The sequence below is a fragment of the Polypterus senegalus genome, chromosome 8, assembly GCF_016835505.1.
Source record: "Polypterus senegalus isolate Bchr_013 chromosome 8, ASM1683550v1, whole genome shotgun sequence".
NCBI classification, from domain to species: domain Eukaryota; kingdom Metazoa; phylum Chordata; class Cladistia; order Polypteriformes; family Polypteridae; genus Polypterus; species Polypterus senegalus.
In genome coordinates, this window is record NC_053161.1 from 171,859,938 (window position 1) to 171,883,856 (window position 23,919).

Consider the following 23,919-nt stretch of genomic DNA (forward strand, 5'->3'; position numbering starts at 1 on the left):
TGCCTTTCCATTCTTCATCCTCTTCATAGCTGTCCTTACTTCCTCCTTGCTAATCCAATTGCACTTCCTTGATTCACTATCACCATATCATCCAACCTTCTCTCTGTCTCATTCTCTTTATTCATCTGCCTCTTAAAGTACTCTTTCCATCTTCTCCACTCTCCTCACTTGTGAGTATGTTTCAATCTTTATCCTTTATCACCCTAACCTGCTGCACATCTTTCCCAGCTCGGTCCCTCTGTCTAGCCAATTGGTACAGGTCCTTTTCTCCCTCCTTAGTGTCCAACCTCTCATACAACTCATCATACACGTCTTTGCCACTTCTCTCCTAACCTTGTGCTTTATATCCTTGTACTCTTGTCTACTTTCTGTATCTTTTTGACTATCCCACTTCTTCTTTGCCATCCTCTTTCTATGTATACCCTCCTGTATTTCCTCATTCCACCACCAGGTTTCCTTTTCCTCTTTCCTCATTCCAGATGTCACGCCAAGCACCCTTCTTGCTGTCACCCTCACCCACATCTGCTGTAGTTTCCAATCTGTCTGGTAACTCTTTGCTGCCACCCAGTGCCTGTCTCACCTCCTCCCTAAACTCAACCTTGCAATGTTCCTTTTTCAACTTCCACCATTTGATCCTTGGCTCTGCCCTCACTCTCTTCCTCTTCTTGATCTCCAACGTCATCCTACAGACCACCATCCTGTGCTGCTTAACTACACTTTCCCCTGCCACCACTTTGCAGTCTTCAGTCTCCTTCAGATTGACTCTTCTACGTAAGATATAATCTATCTGTGTGCATCTTCCTCCACTCTTGCATGTCACCGTATTTTCCTCCCTCTTCTTAAAATATGTATTCACCACAGCCATATCTATCCTTTTGGCAAAATCCACTATCCTCTGACCTTCTTCATTCCTCTCCTTGACACCATACTCTAATCCAAGGCGGTAACCACAGGACTTACACCCTTCTTGTTATCCCCCTCACCTGTAGACTTTTTATAGGACGCGGTAAGAAGGGAGAGCCTGACCCTGTGCACTAATAATTCCAGCCTACTTCTTACTGATTCATTCCCCTCCTACAACTCCATGCAGTCTCCTGCTCAACTGTCCTAAACCGTCCACTAGGAAAACAGTCCTAGTCACAAATGAGAGAGATACAACAGGATTCCACCCCAACTGGCCTGTGTTGCTCCTGCGGTACACACCAGAGTGGAAAATAAAGTGTCCACTTTTCCTTCTTCACTCACATTCACATACACACACACACACAATCGCACTGCCACACTGCCAGCTTTTCTCACTTCAATTCTGACTGCCCATCAATCCTCTCGACACTATTAAGTTGGTGAACTACAAAGGCTTCCTTTATTGCTTCTCCATTGGAGGGGCAGAATATCTGTGAAACTAACACAGCCAATATACTGCAAAATATCACTTACCTTTCTAAGTGGCCACGATTTGTGTCAGTCTGTCGGAGTGCCATCCCTGCCTCTGGATCAGCTTCAGCCTTCTTCTAGTCCCTCTGTGGTTACCAATTATACCAGGCCTCTAAATTGATTCATGGACTCTGGCTCTGTATTTTGAAATTCTCCAATGTCCTTCATGTAGTTTCTGTAGTATTTCAGCCCTTAAAGGTGGTGGAATTACAAGTCTTCCTCCTTTCATTAGAAGGCCCCCAACAATGTGGAGATATGCTTTATTTGCCAGTATGGTTTAAGCGCTGGGTCAACTTTGTGTTTTTCTGGCCATTCTGTGTGGCAGTTCTTTATCACTTTTTTGTAACTTGGGTGTTTATCTGGTCCAGACACGGTCTTCTGTGCTTTCTTCAATTTGCTATCTCTCTCTGGTTTGTATAACCAAGTAGGTATGGATGTATCATCTGCACCTGTATCAAGTTTAAAGCTGACCTTGTCTCCATTTAGGTGGACCTACTCCATCCATGGCACTGATGTCTCCAATCCACTGTTCCTAGAAAGACAAAATCCTGGGTGTCTTTGTCATAGTGGGCTTCTGTGACTGTATGTACTGTTCCACCTACATGATAACCTACAGCATAATGTCACTTTAATTGGCACTTTCTTCACTTAACCTCTCCAGCTGGGCAGTTCCTCCATGTGTGTTTTCATCCTCAACAATACCGTCCTGCCTGTTTTGTCTGGTTTTTGCCTCATAGGTATCTTTGGACCTACCTTTGTCTTTATAGCAACCAAACTTTGTCTTTATAGCAACCAGATTTGATGTGTTGTCACCATATGTATTGCTATGTAGTCATCTTTTGCTGTTTCTTCACACTTTCAGTTTGCCTCACTACTTGAATAGCTTTTGAGAATGTTAACACAGAGTCCATTTGTATTTGTTCACAGTCTCCCCTCTCTTATTCTCACTACAATTCTGTCCCTACCTAACGAGCTCCTTTTTTTAGTACTCCAACGCTGTACTGTTCTGCCATTTTGTGTACAGCTGTGATGAATGATTCTAGACTCCTAAATTAAACTGTTCTCTCTCGAAAATCACCTTATGTTCTCCAATCAAGTGCTCTTTGAATTCTGTTTTAACAGCCTCGTATACAGTATGTCCTGCTCTGCATCGGTCAATTGTAAAATTGCTATGATGTCTTCAACTGCATCCCCAATAGCATGTAAGAGAGTTTTTACCTATTTTGTATTGAGCGCAGATGCTACTCAAAATCTTTCAAACCTTCTAATCCAACATGGCCACTCTGATGGACTGGCAAAGTCAAACAGCTCCAGATGTGATATTTGCTCAATAGTCGTTGCCATCTTTTTTCTTTTTTCACTCTATAGAGCCACCATGTATATGTGCTTTCAGCTTTTCCTCGTTGACATTTACAGTTAATCTGCGTTTAAACGTTGCGCTGACTGAACTATTGAGCCAAGAAATATTGCCGAGACTTGGATTTCATCACTTCTGACACCATGTATAACCTGCTACAAATTTCCACCTCTATATCAATCTGCAAAGTATCTTCACAATGTTTTTGTCTAGTAGACGCTGCTCCATTGGCGAGTCCCGCTACTGCATAAAATGCCGCAGGGTTCGAACTCATGTCAGTACAAAGCACAGACGAAGGGCCAACCGCTTTTACTATTGAGACAAGTCCGCACACGACTTGTGGGCCAGATCGGCTTCTGAATGGGTAGATGTCAATGACGTCATGACGCTAGTAAGCCTCAGGGTCACGTGACGGGGTATTTGAAACAAGCCTCGAGCGGTGCATCGAAAGCTCGGCACGGTGTTGTCGACACTTCAGTATCACTACTTGAAGCAGCACTTCGCACACTCGAGACGATAGTATCGAGCGTCCCATTGCTACAAGCGGGACTCGAAAAAGGAAATTAAGTGAGCCGGATACATATTATAGCGAGTACTGCGGGATACATTAAAAAGATCAGCCGAGCAGAGTCCTTAATGTTCCGCTTAAAGTGATTTAAGTCTTACGCTGTAACTGACTGAAGAGAACTGTAATGATCCAGCCGGAGACTAAGAGGGTCATGTGGGTGGACAGCTACCGAGCACTGTGATTTCCGAAGGTGCAGTGCGATAAGAAAATTACGAGAAAACATGCAAACTCCACGCAGGGAGGACCCGGGAAGCGAACCCAGGTCCTCCAGTCATTATCAACCCATTATATCCTAAAACAGGGTCACGGGGGTCTGCAGGAGCCAAGCCAAACCAACAGAGGGCGTAAGGCAGGAAACAACCCCGGGCAGGGCGCCGGCCCACCGCAGGGCGTAAAATGTGCAATTTCTTAAAAATAATCAGTTTGTAATGATACCAAATAATGTACATGCTGTATAATATTTTGCCTTTTAAGAAACTGGTTTGCAAAAGCAGTGTAAATAAGTATTTGACTGCATGCATGTGTAGCATGAAGTGAATAAAATGCCAGCCGAATGCTTTCCTAATTCAGCCATGTGCTCATTTCAGAATCAGTGGACATAACTGTTAAAAAGAATACCATTAAGCCCTGTCCCAAAACATAAGCATCGAACACTTTTAACGCATGACTCCGTCCCGCTTCTCTTCACAAGTGACTCTACCTGCCCCGAGTTCCTGTTTCTTGTCCCTCCCATTGCTGCTGAAGATCACTTGAACAACCAATAAAGTTCGCCCGCAGAACCGATAGAGTTCATACACAAAGCTACCAGAACAGATAGAGTACACACATAAAACCAGCATGTATGCTTGCGAAAAGGACATGGCACACACATAAAACCGGTACAGTTCTCACAAGTAATCGATCAGGTGCTTAGGCTACATAAAACCAATTGAGTTCATACGCGAGACCGATATATTACCCACATGAAACTAAACTGCTCAAAAATTAAAGGAACACTTTGAAAACACATCAGATCTCAATGGGAAAAAGAAATCCTCCTGGATATCTATACTGATATAGACTGGGCAATGTGTTAGGAACGAAAGGATGCCACATCGTTTGATGGAAATGAAAATGATCAACCTACAGAGCCCTGAATTCAAAGACGCCCCAAAAATCAGAGTGAAAAATTATGTGGCAGGCTAGTCCATTTTGCCAAAATTTAATTGCAGCAACTCAAAATTGTATGCAGCACTTTGTATGGCCCCTGTGTTCTTGTATACATGCCTGACAACATCGGTGCATGCTTCTAATGAGATGACAGATGGTGTTGTGGGGATCTCCTCCCAGATCTGGACCAGGGCATCACTGAGCTCCTGGACAGTCTGAGGTGCAACCTGGTGGCATTGGATGGACCAAAACATAATGTCCCAGAGGTGTTCTATTGGATTTAGGTCAGGAAAGTGTGGTGGCCAGTCAATGGTATCAATTCCTTCATCCTCTCACCACATGAGGCCAGGAATTGTCGTGCACCAGGAGCCACTGTACCAGCATAGGGTCTGACAATGGGTCCAAGGATTTCATCCTGATACCTAATGGCAGCCAAGGTCCCTTTGTCAAGCCTGTAGCGATCTGTGTGACCCCCATGGATATGCCTCCCCAGACAATCATTAACCCACCACCAAACTGCTCATGTTGAATGATGTTACAGGCAGCATAATGTTCTCCATGGCTTCTTCAGACCCTTTCACTTCTGTCACGTGCTCAGGGTGAACCTGCTCTCATCTGTAAAAAGCACAGGGCACCAGTGGTGCATCTGCCAATTCTGGTATTCTATGGCAAATGCCAATCGAGCTGCGTGCTGCTGGGCAGTGAGCTCAGGGCCCATTAGAGGACATGGGGCCCTTGGGTCACCCTCATGAAGTCTTTCTGGTTGTTTGGTCAGAGACATTCACACCAGTGGCCTGCTGGAGGTCATTTTGTTGGGCTCTGGCAGTGCTCATCCTGTTCCTCCTTGCCCAAAGGAGCAGATACTGGTCCTGCTGATGGGTTATGGACCTTCTATGGCCCTCTCCAGCTCTCCTAGAGTAACTGTTTGTCTCCTAGAATCTCCTCCATGCCCTTGAGACTGTGCAGGAGACACAGCAAACCTTCTGGCAATGACACGTATTGATGTGCCATCCTGGAGAAGTTGGACTACCTGTGCAACCTCTGTAGGGTCCAGGTATCGCCTCATGCTACCAGTAGTGACACTGACTGTAGCCAAATGCAAAACTAGTGAAGAAACAGTCAGAAAAGATGAGGAGGGAAAATGTCAGTGGCCTCCACCTGTTAAACCATTCCTGTTTTGGGGTCATCTCATTGTTGCCCCTCTAGTGCATCTGTTGTTAATTTCATTAACACCACAGCAGCTGAAACTGATTAACAGCCCCGCTGCTACTTAACTGACCAGATTAATATCCCATAAGTTTCATTGACTTTATGCTATACTCTGATTAAAAAGTGTTCCTTTAATTTTTTGAGCAGTATAGTAGTGCATACATAAAACCATTGCTAGACCAGCACACCAGTATATGAACGCAAGCCGTTAATACGCAACCCGATAGCATGCGAGTGTAAACCGATGCAGTTCACTCACAAACCAGTAACAAACGCACTGGAACCGGCGCAACACACGCGCAAATCAATATACAATAGTTCATATGCAAACCGTACTTTTTACAAAATAAATAACCCCGGACGGCGATGACCCAAACCCACCCAACTAATTGAACACAAACACAACAATTATTTACAAGTTAAGACATTAATAAATACAACAGGAAAACATTATAAAAAGCAGTGAACGTACAACCTTCCCACAATGCATCACTCCGGCAGCGCTGACTGCCGGGTCGCTACAATATTATTGCGAGTACTGCGGGATACATTAAAAAAGATCAGCCGAGCAGAGTCCTTAATGTTCCGCTTAAAGCGATTTAAGTCTTACGCTGTAACTGACTGAAGAGAACTGTAATGATCCAGCTGGAGACTAAGAGGGTCATGTGGGTGGACAGCTACCGAGCACTGTGATTTCCGAAGGTGCAGTGCGATAAGAAAATTACGAGAAAACATGCAAACTCCACGCAGGGACCCGGGAAGCGAACCCAGGTCCTCCAGTCATTATCCAATCCATTATATCCTAAAACAGGGTCACGGTAGTCTGCTGGAGCCAATCCCAGCCAACAGAGGGCGTAAGGCAGGAAACAAACCCCGGGCAGGGCGTAAAATGTGCAATTTCTTAAAAAATAATAATCAGTTTGTAATGATACCAAATAATGTACATGCTGTATAATATTTTGCCTTTTAAGAAACTGGTTTGCAAAAGCAGTGTAAATAAGTATTTGACTGCATGCATGTGTAGCATGAAGTGAATAAAATGCCAGCCGAATGCTTTCCTAATTCAGCCATGTGCTCATTTCAGAATCAGTGGACATAACTGTTAAAAAGAATACCATTAAGCCCTGTCCCAAAACATAAGCATCGAACACTTTTAACGCATGACTCCGTCCCGCTTCTCTTCACAAGTGACTCTACCTGCCCCCGAGTTCCTGTTTCTTGTCCCTCCCATTGCTGCTGAAGATCACTTGAACAGCCAATAAAGTTCGCCCGCAGAACCGATAGAGTTCATACACAAAGCTACCAGAACAGATAGAGTACACACATAAAACCAGCATGTATGCTTGCGAAAAGGACATGGCACACACATAAAACCGGTACAGTTCTCACAAGTAATCGATCTGGTGCTTAGGCTACATAAAACCAATTGAGTTCATACACGAGACCGATATATTACCCACATGAAACCAGTAGTCCATACATAAAACCATTGCTAGACCAGCACACCAGTATATGAACGCAAGCCGTTAATACGCAACCCGATAGCATGCGAGTGTAAACCGATGCAGTTCACTCACAAACCAGTAACAAACGCACTGGAACCGGCGCAACACACGCGCAAATCAATATACAATAGTTCATATGCAAACCGGTTGTATACATATCCCATCCGATACAGCTCTCACACAAATCGATAGAATATAGTTGATATGAATGAAACCAGTAGAATACGCACCCAAACTGATAGTAAATATTAAAGCGGTTTGAGGTGATGGGAGGAGGTCGTTTCAATCAATTCTGAGTTAAAATACTTGCTATCTGTGTCGCTGAGAAGATGATGGGGGAAGAGCTCTAGAAGACCCGACATGAGGAGACCTCGTGGACGCTAGATGGCAGTGTTTAGCTTCACACTACTGGTCGGCCACATTCCTTGGAATTCTTGCCCTTTTTAGGGCTGAGACACCCCGTGAAACCGAAAGCATCTTTTGCAGAAGAATAAACCTGTCTTGCATTTGTCGCAGTCACTTCTGGCTAAATGATTTATGAAGTTTCCTTACTTCTGTTTCTATTTTTGTCATTGAGAGATCCAGCGGCGCCTCCTGCAGTCTTTTAAATAATCGGCCACTGGAGGTAAAAGATTTTCTTTTCTTTGTCGACGCGGAGGGGTGCGCACCCGTCAGGGGTGGATGGGGAGAATTTAGATGAGGTGGCAGGAGGATTTTTAAGAGGGTAGCCACACGAAAACATTATTCTTCCAGCAGCACATTCTATATATGGCATACATGTTCCAGGTAAGCGTATTTATGAAGTAAATAAAATTAATAAGTACAAAGATAAGTCCAGCCTCAGAGTAGCAATCAGCACTTTATTGTTTGATTAGCATATTTTACAGTTTATAAATCTGTTCAACAGTGTTGATGTACATTTGTAAAAGGAATGTTCAGGTTGTTTTTGAAATTATTCAGATATAAAGTATCTGCAGCAAAGGACCTGTCCCAAAAACATCTGACAATTACAACTACAGAAAATTCAACTATAAGAGCTGAATACGATGATTACCATGTTGTCCAGCAAATCGTATCGCAAAGTCATCCAAATACAAAGATTTCCTGTGTTCAGACTCAATGCTTTTTACAGTAGCTACTTTCTGTCATTGTACAAGCTTTAGGCCTGAAAAACGTAATTCATGTGAAACACTGCTGTATGGTAACACTACAGTTATCTCACACAACCATAACAGCTCAAAGAACACATCCCGCTATGCGTCCAAAAAGTTTACAAGAGCCAACAGAGTGGCAGGATTTTCTCCACTGTTCTTTTTACGTCTTTCTAAGATTCTCCTTATGTGGTGAAGTTCATTCTTTACATCTTCACTATTTTTGACTCAAAAGTGTTTGCCAAGAGAAGGACATCCTCCTCTCTTAGAAAGCTCGAACTAGATGGATTTATGATATGGCAGTTGGTGTTAGAAAAATGCCTTTCCATTTCTCCAATCATGCTCGCAATAAATGGGTAGCACACTTTGACTTGAAACACATATTTGATATCTAAGGCTGGTGGTGACAACACAATCTTGGAGTTTTCCTGTTCCCTTCATTGACCGCTTTGAGAGGTACTGGGCTGTAGAAATACCACTTCTATCACATCACAATAGGCTTCGCTACCATAAAGTGTCATTGTGTCTTTAAGTGACTGAATTAAATCAAAAGCCTTAGAAAGATTGAGTTTTGTTGATTGCAGCATGTCTGACTAAAACTGAAAATCACCTGAAACCTTTCTGAACATGGCAAGACAGTCTACAATATTCCAATCAGTCTGACCCAGTATTACTCAAGCTGTGGATTGTTCTCATATTGAATTTCCTCAAGCACTCCACACGCGTGGAGTTTACAAGTTCTCCCCGTGTCTGCGTGGGTTTCCTCCCACAGTTCAAAGACATGCATGTTAGGTGCATTGGTGATCCTACATTGTCCCTAGTGTGTGCTTGGTGGGTGTGTGTGTGTGCCCTGCAGTGGGGTGGCGTCCTGCCCAGGGTTTGTTTCCTGCCTTGCGCCCTGTGTTGGCTTGAATTGAATACAGCAGACCCTTGTGACTCTGTAGTTAGGATATAAGGGGTTGGATAATGGATAGATGGATGGACTTTAAGAATAGCAGGCAGTCTGTCCATTACAGTGCGATGTGCCACATGTCTGAAAGCCCAGTGTGTATCACTAAGGCGCTGTATCTCCTTTGGTACCCCATAAACATCTCACATTGCACATCCAACCATTTCTGATGGACACAGGGTCCTGACATGAATGTGTACAATTTTTCCAAATTTAAAATTTTTTAGCAAAAAATATCCCAGCATCAGGTACATTTCAGACCGTATAAGCTATCACCAGGTTTAAGCAACGTGCACTGCAGTCGACATAGATGCAAATTTGTCAATCTCTTTTATGCTAACTTGGACACCTGAATGTACCACACTTGTAATTGCTGCTCCATCATATCCCTGACCTACAAACCATTCCTCTCCTAACATCCAATAATTTTAACACACAAATCCATGATGTCATCATTTCCCTTCATTTTACAAAGCAGACTACACAACTTTTCAAATGTACCTGAAACATAAATAAGAGGTATACGAGTTATACAGCATATTTGGAATTTAGCTTATTTGTAAGGACGAGCCATCCAGGGCTAAAGGCAGCAGTTTACTACAGCTAGAAAAGACATCTTTTTGCAACCGTGCATCGAAGGAAAAGTACCTAGTGATCACATCATATATAAAGCAATGTATACAGTTAAAGCAAACAGAGGAACGAGATTATAGAAAACTATGCAAATTACCGAACTAAGCAAGAGGAGGCAGAATCAAAGTGTACGCCCATTGCATGCACACGGCTTGTCTGAAGTGTATCATCTTTGAAAACGTGTTAAAGACTTAATGTTCTAAATAAAAACAGCAAAGGTGTATGTGTGTGATTGTAATGTGTTTATAAAGTCTGGAAATTATTGTTAAACTTGTCTATTCATTGTGTCTTATATAATATATATATATATATAGTAAAATAAAGTACAACACAGCATAAAGGTTTGGGGTTTTTCCGGCCCGTATACTGTACAGTTTTGAAATTTTTGGTCACACAATATTCCATATATATCAGACAGACAAGATGGCGGAGTGGGGAACATGTATGGAGTGGGACTGGAATTGACAGAGAGGAATGCTGGGAAGGAACCGTGGTGGATGCTGGGAGCTATGATGTCATCAGAGGTTGACAGAAGGAAAGGAAAGAACACGGAAGTTGCAGTATGTGGACAGGAAGTCTGTATATATTCATGGCGGCGCTGCTTCTTTCTTTCTGTAGGAACAAAGAGAGAGATATTAGTACCCCGCTTTCCCTCTTGGCATGAGTTTTCACGCTGCAGTTTGGGTCTTTACGCGGCTCCCTATGCGCACGTGCGTGACAATATATACAGGTAAAATTCTATTACAATGAATATCTTTACAACGAAATCTTCATTACAACGAAGTATTTTTATGGTCCCGGAAGCTTCCCCATATTACACGAGTCTATAGAAATCTCATTACTATCAAGTACATTCAGCAGGTACTTTCATTATAACGAAGTGCACAAAAGACCTTGAAATGCCTGAATGAATCGTCCACAGAGCAGTTAGTTCTGTGATCGCAGCTCTGTTGTGCACAACAATCCGCAAATAGAAACATTGTAATTTATTTTTCTTTTTTCCATCTTTACTTGTACTGTATTTTTTTTTTTTTTGGCTTTTTTGTTTCCTGCTGTTTTCAGTTTTCATCAAAATTTGAAAAACATCCATTGGAATTTAACTCATTGTCATCCTCCTATAGAAAGGCAGACACGAAAAAACTATAACAGCTCAAATTATGTGAGCCTCCTATTGCCCGGCCCCAGCAACAGACCAACAATCTTCTACAGACGCTGCAAACGCGCTTCAGGACACACTTCAGCGTATCGTTCCCGTTTTAGGGGTCTCAAAAGAGTTCAGAAACCTTACAATATGAAGAAGGATGATTCGGCTCCTGATTGATAACTGTGCTGCCCACAACATTTAGATAATGTTTGCATTGAATTCCTCCCACCCAATTGCACGGCAGTGCTTCAACCATTGGATTTGGGCATCATTCACACCCTGAAAGTGTATTATCGCAAGGAAATGCTGAGAAAAATTCTTGTCAGCATAACTTGTAGGCAGGAGGAGATTAAAATTAACGTGAAAGAAGCTTTTGAAATGATTGCCTGGACGCAAGTTAAAGAAAGCACTATAGTAACAAATACAGAATCTCATTAAAATGAAAATTTTTTTAGGTCCCTAGGAGTTTGTTGTAATGGAATATATATATTATGGGGTACTAAACAGGCAAATACAATGATTTTCTGAATATATAGTCAAAACCTGAATATATAAAGTCAGCGTCCAAATATATAAAGTAATTCCTGAATATATAAAAAATCATTCCCAAATATATAAAGTCAATGTCAGAATATATAAAATTATTCCTGATTATATTTAACGTCAATGCCTGATTATATAAAGTCAGCATGGAAGTGTATATACTCATTCCTGAATATATAAAGTCAGATTACTGTATATATAAAGTTATTGATTGAAACGACTCAGGCACATTTTTAGTAAACTCAATGAGTTCCTAATACAACTTAATGAAAAAAGTTAACAAAACTTAATAAAAAAAAAATATATATATATAAAATATATATATATATATATATATATACATACATCCATTATCCAACCCGCTATATCCAAACTACAGGGTCATGGGGGTCTGCTGGAGCAAATCCCAGCCAACACAGGAAGGAGTTCTTTTAGCATCTTATTTTTAATATTTTGTATGAGACTTCCTTAATTTTATTGGTCAGACAATACATAATTGACACTATCCAAATATTTTGTTCATTAATATTTGATAATTAAAAGTTAAGTAGGTTTTTGAAAGTGGAGTATAAAATATTAAATACATGTTTCTGATATAATTATTGCAACATTTCTTATCAAATATGATCTCCTCCCAATAAAATATTAGATGCCAACTGCTTATCTCTTCCATGACTGCCCTTCAGCAAAGTCAAAACCCCTCTGAGATTGGCGTCAAACACTACTGTGTATTCTTCAAATGTCTGAAATGTTTACAAAAACTCTGTATAAGATAATAAAATACTATTTTTATTCAGTAATTGTCTCACCAGTACAATATTGTTGTCAAACCATTTTTGAAAAACGATTGATTTATTTTTATATTGTTTTGTGGGACTGTTGTATGTTACTGTGCTGATTGTACACCTGCTGGCCTAATAATTTGGCTAGAAAGAACCGCAGCTACACCAGAGTGTAGATACCACAGTTTTTCAAGCTTGCTTTAAGTACTTTAATAGATGTGTATACATAAATGTATGTGTGGTATCTAAACAGACATAAATTAACACAATAAGTACACAAATGCAAATGGAATACATATATGAACATAACTAATTAAATATAAAACTGGAAGATTATTATACAGTATTCAGGAAGAGCAATGTTAACCCAGCCACAGGGGATGCACAAACCAGCATGTTTCTTCATGAAGGTTCCAAGCCTGGATAAATGGGGAGGGTTACGTCAGGAAGGGCATCCAGTGTAAAATTTTGCCAAATCAAAATGCGGACAACACTACAAATTTTCAAACCGGATAGGTCAAGCACCGGCTTAACAATGACCGCCACCAGTACTGTTAGCCAACAGGGTGCTGGCGGAAATTGGGCTACTGTTGGCAGAAGAAGGAGAAGAAGAGGGGGGAGACATGTCCAGAGGCAGGAGGAGAGGAGGAAAGTAAAGAGAGTGGAACTGAGGGTTGGAACTTTGAATGTTGGCAGTATGACTGGTCAGGGGAGAGAGTTAGCAGATATGATGGAGAGAAGGAAGGTTGATATATTGTGTGTACAAGAGACCAAATGGAAGGGGAGTAAGGCCAGGTGGATTGGAGGTGGATTGAAATTGTTCTATCATGGTGTGGATGGAGGGCGGCACGGTGGCGCAGTGGTAGCGCTGCTGCCTCGCAGTTAGGAGACCCAGGTTCACCTCCCGGGTCCTCCCTGCGTGGAGCTTGCATGTTCTCCCCGTGTCAGCGTGGGTTTCCTCCGAGCGCTCTGGTTTCCTCCCACAGTCCAAAGACATGCAGGTTAGGTGGATTGGTGATTCTAAATTGGCCCTAGTGTGTGCTTGGTGTGTGGGTGTGTGTACTGAGGTGGGTTGGCACCCTGCCCAGGATTGGTTCCTGCCTTGTGCCCTGTGTTGGCTGGGATTGGCTCCAGCAGACCCCTGTGACCCTGTGTTCAGATTCAGCGGGTTGGAAAATGGATGGATGGAATGTGTGGATGGGAGGAGAAATGGGGTAGGAGTTATTCTGAAAGAACAGTATGTCAAGAGTGTTTTTGAGATGAAAGAGTGTCAGACAGACTAATGATTATGAAGCTGGAAACTGAAGGTGTGATGATGAATGTTGTTAGTGCATATACACCGCAAGTTGGGTGTGCGATGGATGAGAAAGAAGTTTTCTGGAGTGAGTTGGATGAAGTGATGAACAGTGTACCCAAAGGACAGAAAGTGGTGATTGGAGTGGATTTCAATGGGCATGTTGGTGAAGGGAACAGTGGATATGAGGAGGTGATGTGTAGGTATGGTGTCAAGGAGAGGAATGAAGAAGGTCAGAGGATAGGGGATTTTGCCAAAAGATTGGACATGGCTGTGGTGAATACATATTTTAAGGGAGGAACATAGGGTTACATACACTGTTATACAAGCTGTACACTGACTGTATCAAAATGTCACATGTTCAGTGTTGTCCCATGAAAAGGTATAAGATATTTACAAAAATGTGAGGGATGTACTAACTTTTGTGAGATACTATATATATATATATATATATATATATATATATATATATATTTATATATATTATATATATATATAAAATGTAGTGTCTGTCTGTATGTATGTATGTATGTCTGTCCACTTTTCTCGAGAAAAGTACTTAACAGATTTACTGTAGATCAGGCTTTTTTCTATTATTTTCTTGAATATTCCTGTTGATTTTGCAACTCTCATTGAGCTAAATATCATAGTTTGGTTCCAGCATCGATTTATTTCCACAAATCCAAGAGAGAGGCTGTGGGCCGAGGGGAAGGAAAAGCGTGACATTAGGAACGAAGCCAGGTGGGACCCTCCACACTCATGCACCAGACTCTGTTCGAGTCCGTCAACTTCTTGCCACATGTTTAAGCATACCCTGCCTCCGCTTAGCTAGCAATACCTCTTTGTTTACCACACATAATCATCTAGAGATTGTTAAGGAGTAACGTTTGATGTTTTTGAGAGAGAGATTGGAGCTACGTGTGTTTTACAAGGTAGCTGCTGATTGCCAGAGATATCACGGCCACGTGCTCTTTTCCCCAGAGCTGAACACGATCAGATACAGTGCCAACATTTGACATTGGAGCATGGCCAGAGATACCTTACCAACTTTTTACATTTTTGGCAAAGAGATCACAGCTAAATTGATACCTATTCAATTATCAAGAAAAAAATATGCCCCAATCTTCACAGTTTTTCAACTGAATGATCGACTGCTGATGCAAAGAGAAAGCGTTTATCTAGACAAAGATAAAACTCAGAACAGCAAACTGCTCGCCTTTGAGCAGATCAACAACTGTACGCATCTCAGCGAGAGCATGCATCATGCCTCAGGCTGGATTAACAGCGGAAAGCCTCTCACAAATAATGTGAGATGACTGATGATCGTTCAGCTTGCCTGAGATCTGATCAGGCCAGACATGTTCTTCCACGTCAGAGAGACTGCTTGCCTAAAAGACATATCTCACCATGCAGCTTTAAGAGAGAACGAACTACCACAAAGACGATCGACATGGCTCCAACAAGATTAGCTTCAACATACTCCTCAATCCCAGAAACGATACTGCTGCAGATGTTGTTTTCTTTAAATGGACCAATAAGCAGTACTCAACCTTAAACTGATTCAACATTGATTATACAAACGAAAGATCAGTCTCTTGAGGAAACGAATCACACCTGTCAGTTCTGGTCTGCCTTAAGATTTAAAGATGAAACTACCGGTCTTTGTGGTCAACACGGTAAACTAAAATTACCGTTAATCGAAGTGCACCCGGAACCTCTCATGTCGCTGCTATCTGGCCTGCACCCCCTTTCTAAGGATTTCTTATAAAACATTCGCAGTTATAAAAATGCGTTCCATATGACATCTTTTGGAGCAAATCACATAGTGGAAGCTGGATATATGCCCATTTTCAAAGTCCAAGGACAGATTTACCATTTTATCAGAAGTGTCCTCCCACTGTCCAAAAGTGAACACACATTCCTTCAGATGTACTTCATTGATGATTATGATTCTCAAGTGACTGCACGTTGCTGCAATGTGAGCAATTTAAATAGAGTGTTGCTTCTCTAGCTGCAGGATTTATTGCACAAAGATAACTCTTATATTTTGTCATTTAAGTCTGCAATGGCGCCCACAATCAATGAAGTCGCTGTAGTATTTGCTGGACAAGAAGTTGGGCCTAGATATATTACACTGTCTGGGTTGGTCGACTCAAAGAATAGAATATCCAAACTTCACCAGGGATATGACGCTTGGCAGTATCCATTGATTTTCTTCAGGGGTGAAGATACATATTCAATTTTGATTCCGCAGAGAAATACTACCACAGGTGAACCACTTCAGAAGACCATCTCCTCCATGAATTTTTACGCATACCGGATGATGGTGCATAGTGAAAATTTCAACATAGTTCTTTGTTAAAAAACGTTAACCGGTCAGTTCAGTGTGGATATGTATGCAAAAGTCAAATCTGAGAGACTATCATTTGTTAGACAAAATCAAACAAAACTAGGCAGAAACTTACAGTCAAAGTAAAAAGTATATGAACCCCTTGGAATTCTCTATATTTATGTCTAATTCCCATATAAAACAAGGTCGTATCTTTATGTCAGTAACAATAATGAACAAGCACAGTCTCATATAAATGAAGATACACAGATTTTCAGAGAATTTTTGACCATATTGAATAAATCATTCAAAATTTGAAACTGAAGGTTAGAAAATGTAAGTGAACCCTAAGCTAATGACTTTTTAAAAAGCTCATTACAGTCAGAATTTAGTACACCTGGAGTCCATTTAATGGAACGAGTTCAGAGGTGTGGCCAAGAATGACTTTGATTAATCAAAAACACTATAAAGTTTGAGTTTGAGCTTTTGACAAGAAGCATATCCAGATAGGAATCATGCCTCACACAAAAGAGCTGTCTGAAGAGCTACGATCGAGAATTGTTCATCAACATGAGGCTGGAAAGGGTTACAAAGTTTTCTCATAGATTTGAGATATTCATCAGTCTACTGTTAGGCAAGTTGTCTATAAATGGAGACAATTTGGTATTCTGGCTACTCTGCCTAGAAGTGGGAACCCTGCCAAGATGACTCCAACAGCACAACGCAAAGTCAGCAATGAGGTAATGAAGAACCCTAGAGTGACAGCAAAGGACTTGAAGAAGTAATTAGAACTGACTAATATCTCTGTTCATGAGTCAACTACATGCAAAACATTGAACAAGAAAAGAGTGCATGGAAGGACACCAAGAAGGAAGCCACTGCTATCAAAAAAGAACATTGCTGAATGCCTAATGTATAAACGGTGTGTACGTACAGAAATGTTGCGTAATACTTTTCCACGTTCAAATCGCGATGTATAAAACCTTCCACAGTACCTCATACCTTGTTGTACACAAGTTCTCCACACGGTTTTGCAGACTGGCGGCACCCAGCGTTGAAGCAGCACTACTGTTCCTGTGTGGTTAGTTTTATTTTCCTGGTGCAGCTTTATAAATACACTGAAAATAACTGCATATTGTTTATTAGTGTAATGCATATGATTGTAATTAACTTGTAACAATATAATGGTCCAGGGAACAGCCATAGTATTCCAAATACCATAACTGCTTTAGCGTTGTTACTCTCACTGCACCTTCTTCTTCTTTCAGCTGCTCCCGCTATGGTTGCCACAGCAGATCATCTTTTTCCGTATTACTCTCACTGCACCACTCTGAGTATTTATATTACTGTATCTGAGTGGAGAATCACAGCAGCAGCTGATCGGAAAGAGAATTATCGGGATACAGCTTCAAGCACACACTACCTCAGCCACGGCAAAACGTTTCAAAGCCTTTCCTGTACGGACCTCGCGGATCAGAAACAGTTTCATCCTATGAACTTTAAACGCACTCAATCAATTGCTCCTTGTAGAACTATCTGTACTTATAAGTACAATCACCCCACTGTAAACCTGCACCACAGTTATAATATTGCACAACCTGAGCCACTTTATAAAGCGTGTATTTACATATGATGACAATATCATTTTTAAGATGAAATGCAGCCTAATATGTTTATTATGTTATACAGATAAAACTTTAACTTCATTTAAATAATCTATATTCTTCACTGGGACTGGCGTGAAGGATAGAATAATTAAACATGTACGACGAAGATAGTTCAATGTTCCTTAAATGTTTTGAAGAATCGATAATCTAAGCTTACAGATGGCTTAACATCTATTACAGAGCTGATTGTGTGGCGATCGGTTACTTGGGGAAAGAAAAGCAAGGACTGCAGGGGTGGTCACACCAATATATATTGAATATAAAACAGAAAGAGAAAATAACGACACAGCTAAAAATGCAGTGGCAAATTTCGACAAAAGTTAAACGCTTGTGTCATGAGCACAAGGCGGCTATGCAGTGTCCGCAACGGACGTGGCCATCCACCGTGCATAAGATACCATATTGACATTGGCGGGCGAAGGAGCCACCAATTCTTTCTCTGCCCAGGGCCGCCCATGAGTACTGCTGCAATAAATAATTTCATCAAAGATCACGCACAATCACTGCGCTGCGAAACCCATGTTTAATAACGTGCTTTAACTCCTATCATCATGAAAATGATATCGCGTATACATCTCAGTATTTTAGTTATTCAGAGAGCTGTAATATCACGAATGTAATGTATTCTGTGTCCAGTTGGAGGAAGAGAGCCGGTTTAAGAAGCAATTAGTGATTCACACACATGGAGCACATAGAAGATCAAATACAAAACAAAGCATTTAAAGTGCTACTTTAATTAAGATGCGATTTGAGAAACTGGTTAATTAAACGATTTTAAAATGACGTTTATGATGTTCTACTTTAATGACAAAATAAACTACGTGATTAAAGTGGAAATTTCGAGATTGAAGTTAACATTTCGTGCTTTTTTCCCAACTGTGTGCCTTTTTTTTGCTCTGTGTTCTATGAAACTCAGACAGTGGGGTACAACTCGCCTTTTCACGGTGACTGATATCTGAGCTTTCGAGTTTCTCCGACACGCTATGTCACTTGATCAGCTTCCTTTTGTTGATTATACCACTGTTTAATTAAACAAATAGTATGTTTTTCATTTGCCTACACTTAGTATTCGCTGAAATTCTTATATTTTCCCCCGTGCTTTTCCCCATTGTCTTTTCACAGAAGGCTGAGCTTAAGGGCTATTTATATTGATTTGCATATTCAAATGGCATAATTCTCGGAGGATTTGGGGCCCGACATAAGGCGCGTGCACGATCGTTACTTTTTACGCTGACCGGGATTTATGTAGCGGAGGAACGTGGAAGTTGGAGATTCCTGCATCTGGATTTTTCTGTGCATAAGCACATTTCGGCTTTTGTGCTTACGCCATGTTATAGTGCAAATTCTACGCACGGCGTTATACATGAGGCCCCTGAAGTTTGCAAAAGAGCACTTGGACACTCCGCACCGGTACAGGGAAAATATTCTGTGGAGTGATGAAACCAAAATTGAACTATTTGGGAGGAACAAGCAGAATTTCATTTGCCATAATATGGGCACTGCATATCAATACAATACAATACAATACAGTTTATTTTTGTATAGCCCAAAATCAACAGGCCCTGCCTCTTGACAGCCCCCCAGCCTTGACTCTCTGAGAAGACAAGGAAAAACTCCCAAAAAACCTTGTAGGGAAAATGGAAGAAACCTTGGGAAAGGCAGTTCAAAGAGACCCCTTTCCAGGTAGGTTGGGCGTGCAGTGGGTGTCAAAAGAAGGGGGTCAATACAATACACAGAACAGAACAAATCCTTAATACAGCATAATAATAAAAATTTTAGAAGTACGGAGCAGAATTTAACAGTAGATGATATCACATAATAAGAGTCCTGGAGACCTCATCCATCAAACTACCTCCCCATTTGGCCATTCCACGGCTGAAACGTTGCTCCGATGAAAGGACCCCTCTTTCCCATGATTCCTGTGATCCTCCATCAGGGATGATTTTACCATAGGCAGGCAAACAACTTGGCAGGTGGGCCGTGGCACCAATTGCCACATTTGGGTACCGAGAACAGAAACAGAATAGGTGAGGGTTAGTATTCAATTCTATCATGTTACTTATGTTTTAGTGCTAATAACTAACAACAGAGATGCAGTCTGTACAGTTAATCAGCAGCTCTAGTCAGGATATGCTAAACTGAAGTAGTGAGTCTTCAGCCGGGATTTAAAGGCTGAGACTGAAGGGGCATCTCTTATAGAAGCAGGAAGACCATTCCACAGTTTAGGGGCCCTGTAACTAAAAGCTCGACCTCCCACTGTTATTTTATTAATCCTTGGAATCCTAAGCAGACCGGCATCTTGAGATCTTAATGTGCACTCAGGTTTGTAAGTCATGATAAGTTCAGACAAGTAAGCCGGACCTTGGCCATTTAATGCTTTATATGTTAAAAGGAGGATTTTGAAATCTGCCCTAAACTTAACTGGGAGCCAGTGTAAGGATTTAAGAACTGGAGTTATGTGTTCATATTTTCTTGTTCTTGTAATAATTCTTGCAGCCGCATTTTGGATTAACTGGAGGCTGTATAGAGAACAGTTTGAACAGCCAGTGAACACCGCATTGCAGTAGTCAATCCTACTAGAGATAAATGCATGAATTAATTTCTCACAATCCTGTTTATTTAGAAAGTGCCTTAATTTCCTAACATTTTTAAGATGGAAGAAACATGTTTTGGACAACTTTGTAATATGTGCTTTAAATGACATGCTAGAATCAAAGATAACTCCTAGATTGCGGGCTGATTCAGTAAAATTAATTGGGATTCCAACTGAGTTAAATGACAACAAAATATTGCTGTGATCAGCGTCATTCCCTCCAACAATTAACATCTCTGTTTTATCTGTATTTAAAGACAAGTAGTTCTCATTCATCCATTCCTTTAATTCACTAACACAACTAATTAAAGACAACATTGGAGAAACTTCATTTGATTTAAATGAAAGGTATAACTGGGTGTCATCTGCATACGAGTGAAAATTAACATTATGTTTCCTAATGAGAGATCCCAGTGGAAGCATGTAAAGTGAAAACAGTAAAGGTCCCAGTACTGAGCCCTGCGGGACACCATATTGAACTTCTGTGTATAATGATGGAGTACTGTCAGCACATTTCTGTACATATTGGAATCGATTTGATAAATAAGAACTGAACCAAGCGAGCACGGGGCCTGTAAGCCCAACATCGTTTTCTAGCCTGTGCAGTAAAATAGAATGGTCAATGGTGTCAAATGCTGCACTTAAGTCCAACAACATAATTACAGTGGAGTTTCCTTCATCAGAGGATATCAGAATGTCATTTACAACCCGTGTTAGTGCAGTTTCTGTACTATGACCAGTGCGAAAGCCAGACTGGAATTTCTCAAATAAATTGTAATGCGTAAGGTGTGACTGAAGCTGACTGGCGACTACTTTTTCTAGTATTTTAGAGAGATCAACATAAAAACATCATCCCTACAGTAAAGTATGGTGGAAGGAACATCATGATTTGGGCCTGCTTTGCTGCATCAGTGCCTGGACAGCTTACCATCATTGAGGAGAAAATGAATTCAAAAGTTTATCAACACATTCTCCAGGATAATGTGAGGGTGTTTGTCCGCCAATTTAAGCTCAGAAGAGGCTGGGTGATGCAACAGGACAATGACCCCAAACATCGCAGCAAATCCACGGCACAATGGCTTCAGAAGAACAAAGTTGGCCTTTTGGAGTGGCCCAGATAGAACCCAGATCTCAATCCAATTGAATGACTTGAACAGAGCCATACACAGAAGACCACCAAAGAATATGGAAGAGTTAAGGCAGTTCTGCAGGGAAGAATAGGCTACAATTTCCCCCCGCACGATGTGCAGGCCTGATCTGCAGTTACATGAAGCGCCTGGTTAAGGTCATTACTGCCAAAGGAGGGTCAACCAGTTATTAAATCCCAAGGTTCACTTACTTTTTCCACTACCACTGTGAATGTTGAATGGGTTTGTAAAATAAAAGACATGGAAGAGTACAATTGTTTGTGTGTCACTGGCTTAATTAAGCTCATTGTGTCAGTACCTGTGAGTTAGATGAAGATCAGATCACTTTATATGACCAATTCATACAGTAAAACAGATCATTCCAAAGGGTTCACATATCTTTTTACTTTGACTGTTCATCGGATGTTGGACAATCGGTCATCCTGCTTTCTTCATTCACAGTAAGGCCCTGATATATGTATGAGTGTACGCAAGAATTATTTGAAATTCAGAAGACCTGACCTTATTATAAGATTTATCTGTAACCCTCTGTGGCCTGACATAAAAGCAAACCTATTTCCCAACGGTGTTCCTCAGGACATATGCGATTTCATCAATAGTTTTCCATCTGAAATTACAAAAAATTATCCTTCTTACTAACACAAGAATACCTGACACCTACGAAAAAACTCATAATCCTGGCCCATCTTAAATCCCTTCACACCTCTCCATCATTGTCTTTTGTTTTGCAAATGTGTCGATCAGCACAAGCAGCATGCAGCCTATTATCCCAACCCCCTTGACAAAGCTCAACTCTGGAAAGAAGTTCTGCCAGCTTAAGCCAAGGCTTCTTATCTGTGTGTGTGAGCTGTCTGGAGTTGTATAGGGTAAATAATACAGTATATCGTTAGGTGGAATACATGCACTTCATGTGTGTTCCGTGTCTATAAAGATTTGGGTAAGTGTAGGATGAAAGGAAATGTGAGGTAATAAATGCTGAACTCATACCTAAAGCAGAAACGTTTTCCCATGTTATACTAATAAAGACGTGAAGTGTATAATGTGTGAAGACTTTAGTCCAAATATCAAATGAACACATGCGCTTTTATTCAAGAATTTAAACAAAAAAAAAAATTGATTTACATGTTGCAGTCAATGAGTTAAAAGCCCAAGCTCAAATGTCATTTGATAGGAAATTAATGTGTATTCTTGAATGGTGCAGAGGTAAGAACTGCTGCCTTATTATCAAAAGTAGCGTGCTTGAGTATCGGCGCTCCAAATATTGAGCTGCTGCTATTATTATTACCATAACTAGGGGGCTCTGACCCCTGTTCGCTTGTCAAGCCCTGGGCGGACACTCCACGCTAGCCACTTCACGTATCTGCCACTCGCGTATGGGGAAGTGGATGTACAATTTAAAGAGATTTTTATTTTCATGTGAATTGTTACATATGCATAATAGAGTTAACTAGGAACTGTGTCTGACAAAAGAATTCATACGAATCAGAGGTGAGAGGACCGGGTTATGTTAACTGTAAATGGTTGAGAGGAGGGCTTGAAGAAATCTCTTGGCAATAGTCATGTGTCAACATTTTCTTCTATAATAGAGAGATACAATAAAAACATACTGTACATTTAATTTGAATCTGTAACACCTGGTGTAAATTATGGCTACTTGTAAAAGTTAGAGCTTGTTTTATTTTATTAGTATTCAGTTTTAATCTCTCAGTGACGTTTAGGTGGCATTTATCTACATTCTTTTCACAAGAGCAGCGATGACCACAGTTGGTGCTGAGGCTGACGTCTGCTCAGAACTATTTGTTGTACCAGCAATCAAAGATACGATATCCAGTGACTGCTATCAGATTACCATATAACATTTGTGCTCTCAGTGGCCTGTTGTCTCTTAGTGGCTTTTGCCGAAAGAATTTAGTATCACCTGCTGACGGGTTGTCTATGTTGTGTGAGATGGGGTTTGACTGAATGTGGGGATGTCAGGCCAGGTGATCTCTTTCGCATTGATGCTCAGTTCACTAGAGATGAGGTTAGGCTGCTCCATACTCACTGCTTTGTCCACTTTATTTTCAGGTTGGTCGGTTTAGCTTCTGTCTCAAAGGACCACGTAAAAGAGAGGTTTCAGGGACCTCTGAAAAATGTGCTAATTCACAGGGTTCAAAAAACAGAAAGCTGAATGCAAAAGTCACAGTCAGATGACTGGAGATGACAAACTGGTGAATTCCAGTATTTTGTAATTTATTCAAAGCAACAAACAATTTACAACAACCACCAAGAAAGTACACTGTAAGTAAACCCCTACTGGTCAAGGGCATGACTTTATTAATCTTCATGACAATTATTATTAGAATTATTTGACTGATGCCAAGGTGACTTACAACATTTGAGACACAATTTCTTACATTTCTTTCGTTTTTCCACTATTAGCACAGGCAGGTGAAGTGACTTCTTCATGGTGACACACTGTCAG

General features: G+C 41.0%; 1 protein-coding gene across 1 annotated transcript in view; it reads right to left on the bottom strand.

The window, feature by feature from the left end:
* Positions 1 to 23,919, bottom strand: part of LOC120533477 (zinc finger protein OZF-like) — a 58,819-nt gene that overhangs the window by 19,358 nt on the left and 15,542 nt on the right. The window lies entirely within an intron of this gene.